The sequence below is a fragment of the Triticum urartu genome, chromosome 1 (genome assembly GCF_003073215.2).
Source record: "Triticum urartu cultivar G1812 chromosome 1, Tu2.1, whole genome shotgun sequence".
In the NCBI taxonomy this organism is placed as follows: Eukaryota; Viridiplantae; Streptophyta; class Magnoliopsida; order Poales; family Poaceae; genus Triticum; species Triticum urartu.
The window spans coordinates 375,705,906-375,711,601 of NC_053022.1; positions in this window are offsets into that span (position 1 = coordinate 375,705,906).

The window sequence follows — 5,696 nt, forward strand, 5'->3', positions numbered from 1 at the left end:
TCTATTACATAAGGAACCCCTGGGCATCCTTACTAGTTCATGGGCTCCACCATTTGCTTTTCTATACCAATGCTCAAAGACGGCTTGTCAAAAATCATGCAATATGGAAGCAATAATCGAAAATCGCTGCTGCAACCCCTAAGACCAACCACCATTGTTCATCACCTTGACGACTTCAAGGTTATTGGAGTTAATGATCAGCCTATTGCATCCGAGTGTGCAAGTTCAACCCCAAACTTTAGTGCTACTGTTTTTGCTGATAGGGCATCTGTTAATGCATAGGTCAAGTTTACAGTTTCCACCTCTGATGAACACATGCTTAGAGTCTCTAAAAGCTGCTCCTACAGCGCCTTGCGGCGAGTCTTGATCGAAGGCATCGTCAACGTTTATTATAATAAAGCCATGTGGTGCTTGATACCAACCTCTTTTCTTCATTACTACTTAAGGAGAATTCGATGTTGTATCGTTGTTGTGGGTACTCGGATAGACAGGCCGTCTGAGATGCGGTCAGGTTTCTCTTGTCATCCACAAGTGCGTGACACTCCTACCATAAGTAACAACTTTCGATGGTGCATAGAAACTCCAAAAGTGCATGCACGGTTCGTGGAGCTCACCCTATCGATCATGTTACTGAGCCACATGATCCACCATACTTTCTTTGCCTTGGCCCACTAGAATAGAACATGTGAAACTTCTTCTCCACCTTTTTCACATAGAAGGCATTGTTGCGCCACTTCAATGTGATGATTAGCTAGGGCGGATTGACAAGTGGGACTATCATGTAGTGCTCGCCATAATAAGCACTTCAACTTTAGGGCACATCCGCTGCCATAGTTTGCTCCATGCAGAGTTATTCAATGTTGCATCTTCCTTGTCGCTCGTCTCAATAGTCGTCCATACTGGTGATCCCTCTAAAATACTGAACCAAAAAAGTTGTATTCTTCATATAGCTCCATCCAATAAAGACTGGCATTTCATGTGTTGGCAAAGGGATGGCTAGAATTTGGTCTGCATCAACCAGCCAAAAAGTTTGGCTAGCCAACTCTTCATCCCACCGTCTAGAGTATGGATCAATTAGTTCACACACATTGGTCAACAAATGCCCTCCCTTTGAAGTAATGACCTTGTTTGTCCTCCCCTAGAAGCTGGGGAGAGCTGATTGGATTTGGGAGAAGGTAGCTCATTGGTGCAACTCATTGAGCAATACCGGGTACCATCCACCGACGTGGAAAAGTTAGCCGATAGATGTGGATCAATTGTATGACTAGCAAGGCCGTTGATCCCTCGCGTTAAAACTTCCCTTAATTTTTAGGGGGGGGGCCTTAGGACATGTACAATGGTTGACAAGATTATCTTATATTAAGCCTGACATCTAACCTAGAGAAGGCAATAAAAATATGATGTACAGTGGTTATCACTTAGGGGCATGCTACGCGTCAGCCGGTTGATCTTTTTAAAAGATCAATCAGGTCGTGAACCGTTAGATCTGGCGGATTGAGCAGTGGAGCATCACCATCTACTATTGCAACACAGGTCGCTTTGCTGTAATGTTTTGCGACACGGGTCATATTGCAAAAACTTTTGCAATGTTGTAGAAAATTTTGCAACATAGGTCAAGTTGCATGTTTTTTTATAAAAGTGATCTTGTTACAGATTTTCTTTTTGGAACAGAGGTCTTATTGCAGTGTTTTTTTGCAACAAAGGTTTTGGCGTTTTGTAACAGTTTTTTCGCAACAAAGGCCTTGTTGCACGAACTTACCATAGTGGATAGCGAGCAGCAAGCAACAACCACGGCGACCGAAAGAAGGGCTTGCAGCGGTAGTGTCCTCGAGCAGGAACTCGTTCTGGTTGGGGATGGGAGGAGGGGTGTGGGAGGAGGAAAGGAAAGGGTAGCGACGAAGGCCTGCCTCACCGGTGAACGACGACTGTCAGCGCGGACCGATGGCGAGCACATGCACGCATGTGGCGTGAGCAACATCTCCCCCTGGCAATGCTGTGTAACACCCTGGATGTAACTTTCCCAATTTGTACTCCAACTCTTGCCGTTTCCTTCGTTAAGTTATATTTATTTCCTCGGGTTCGGGTCTTTGTCTCCGTGTGTTGTTATCGTTGTCATGCATCTCATATCATGTCATCATGTGCATTGCATTTGCATACGTGTTCGTCTCTTGCATTCGAGCATTTTCCCCATTGTCCGTTTTGCATTCCGGCGCTTCGCTCTCCTCCGGTGGTCATTTCTAGCTTTCTTTCATGTGTGGGGATTAAACATTTCCATATTGGACCGAGACTTGCCAAGCGGCCTTGGTTTACTACCGGTAGACCGCCTGTCAAGTTTCGTACCATTTGGACTTCGTTTGATACTCCAACGGTTAACCAAGGGACCGAAAAGGCCTTGTGTGTGTTGCAGCCCAACACCCCTTCAATTTGGCCCAAAACCCACCTAACTCTGCTCCATCATCTAGAGCATTCGATCACGATCGCGTGGCCGAAAACCACACCTCATTTGGACTCTCCTAGCTCCCTCTATGCCTATAAATAGGTCCCCCTCGAAATATCCCGGATCCCCTCTCCCCGAAACCCTAAATCCCAGATCCGCGCCGGCCGGACACGTCCGCCCTGGCCGGACGCGTCCGTCCGCCACCCGCGCCAACCACCGCCCGCCACGTGGCATCGCGCCGCCGCCGCCGCCGAAGCCCGCCGCGGCCCGGGCCAGGCCCTCGCGTCCCACTCCCTCCGCCGCCGCGCGCCCGCGCCCTTCTCCTCGCTCCACCGCCACCGAGCCGCCGCCGCCGCGCCGCCCGCGCTGCCCGCCTCCCGCCTCGCGCCGCCAGCCGCCAGCCGCCGCCGCCGCCAAGCCGCCTCCGCGCCCGCCGCCGCGGTCCGCCTCGACGCCGGCCCGGCCCCGCGACGCCGGCTGGCCCCAGCCCCGGCCACCGCGGGCCCCTGCGCCGCCGGCCCCGGCCACCGGCGACCTCGCCCTCGCCGGCTGCCGTCCTCGTCCCCGCCGTGAACAGTGCTCGCGCCGCCGCCTCGGTTTGCGTGCAGATTTGGAAACCCTAGGTCGTTTTTTTCTCTAACTCCTGAAATTGCAGATCCAAGTGCCTCTGTTCGTGGCCCCGTAACTTTGCAACCGTAGCTCCGATTCATGCATATAGCATATCAAAATGTTTATCTCAGAGAGTACATCATTTCATTCCATTGCATCATTTTCATTTAAGTTCATCTTGATGCCCGAAATGCTGTTAGAAGAGGGCTACTTGAGTTAATTATCAGATCTGCTACTCCATTTGGCGAGCGTACAAGGCGAAGAGAGGTGGGAGACCGGCGTGACATACCTGATCCTCAACGCTGGCGCCGCTCTCCGGGCGAGCCACGACCTCCTCGACGACCCCATGCCATTTGTTGCTGTAGGATCCAAAGTATGTCTAGAGGGGGGGTGATTAGACTACTTGACCAAATAAAAATCTAGCCTTTTCCCAATTTTAGTTCTTGGCAGATTTTAGCTATCTTAGCACAAGTCAAGCAATCTCCACACAATTCAAGCAAGCATGCAAAAGAGTATATGAGCAGCGGAAAGTAAAGCATGCAACTTGCAAGAATGTAAAGGGAAGGGTTTGGAGGATTCAAACGCAATTGGAGACACGAATGTTTTTGTCATGGTTCCGATAGGTGGTGCTATCGTACATCCACGTTGATGGAGACTTCAACCCACGGAGGGTAACGGTTGCGCGAGTCCACGGAGGGCTCCACCCATGAAGGGTCCACGAAGAAGCAACCTTGTCTATTCCATCATGGCCGTCGCCCACGAAGGACTTGCCTCACTAGCGGTAGATCTTCACGAAGTAGGCGATCTCCTTGCCCTTACAAACTCCTTGGTTCAACTCCACAATCTTGTCGGAGGCTCCCAAGTGACACCTAGCCAATCTAGGAGACACCACTCTCCAAGAAGTAACAAATGGTGTGTTGATGATGAACTCCTTGCTCTTGTGCTTCAAATGATAGTCTCCCCAACACTCAACTCTCTCTCACAGGATTTGGATTTGGTGGAAAGAAGATTTGAGTGGAAAGCAACTTCGGGAAGGCTAGAGATCAAGATTCATATGGTTGGAATGGAATATCTTGACCTCAACACAAGTGTAGGTGGTTCTCTCTCAGAAAATGTGTATTGGAAGTGTAGGTATGCTCTGATGGCTCTCTCCGCGAATGAAGAGTGGGTGGAGGGGTATATATAGCCTCCACACAGAATCTAACCGTTACACACAATTTGTCAAACTCGGTGGGACCGAATGGTTAAACTCGGTCGAATCGATTCAGCAAACCTAGTGACCGTTAGGATTTTCGGTGGGACTGAGATGCAACTCGGTAGGACCGATATGGTTAGGGTTAGGGCATAACGTAATCTCGGTGTGACCGATTACACAAACTCGGTGGGACCGATTTTGGTAATAAGCTAACCAGAGAGTTGGTCAGGTAAACTCGGTGGGACCGATTCACTCATCTCGGTGAGACCAAAATGTTACAAAAGGGAAACAGAGAGTTTACATTGCAATCTTGGTGGGACCGATCGCCCATCTCGGTAAGACCGAAACGTTACGAAGGGAAACAGAGAGATTACAATCCCATCTCGGTGAGACCGAGATCCCTATCGGTGAAACCGATTTGCCTAGGGTTTGTGGCAGTGGCTATGACATTTGAAACTCGGTGGCGCCGGATAGAAAGAATCGGTGGGGCCGAGTTTGACTTTTGGTTTAGGTCATATGTGGATGTGGGAAGGTAGTTGAGGGTTTTAGAGCATATCACTAAGCACTTTGAGCAAGCAAGCCATTAAGCAACACATCATCCCTGCTTGATAGTATTGGCTTTTCCTATAGACTCAATGTGATCTTGGATCACTAAAATATAAAATGTAGAGTCTTTATCTTGAAGCTTGAGCCAAACTTTTTGTCCTTGGAATTTTGAGGGATCCACTTTCCTCATCCATGCCATGCCATTCATTGAGCTTTTCCTGAAATATTAATCTTGGAATAATGTTATCTCAATGAGCTATATGTTGTTAGGAATTACCAAAACCACCCGGGGATAGTTGCACTTTCAATCTCCCCCTTTTTGGTAATTGATGACAACATATAGATCAAAACTTTGAGAAGTATGTGAAAAGCAAGAGCTCCCCCTAAATTTGTGCATATCTTAAGATTTGCTTTGGACTGCAAATGCACAATGAGTTAGGATCATAGGTTACTCTTCCATGTCACATACATCTTGGTGGAGCGCTCAAAATCATAAGAATTAAATACATGCACTCATCACCAAGCAAAGTGAATGATCATATAAGGATAAGTAAGATAATATCATCTAACAAGCATAAGTGTAGCTTATGATCAACCACATGTTCATCAATGTCTCATAGATAATAGCGTAGTATCTCAAGCAATCAAAAGATAAACAAAGTTCAACCACCAAAGCAAGAGAGAATAAAAAGCAACGCTCTCTCTCGAAGCCTATGATCTATACATTTTTCTCCCCCTTTGGCAACAAGTTACCAAAAAGTTCATAGAAAATGCATAGCACTAGAACGTCTCTCAGGCTTGATCTTCAGGTGGTGGTGTCCGGAGAACTCCAAGGACTAAGGCTTCAGTCGAAGTAGACGGAGCTGATGGGGTAGGTGCTGGAGCTGGTGGCACTGAAGCTGTAGCTGG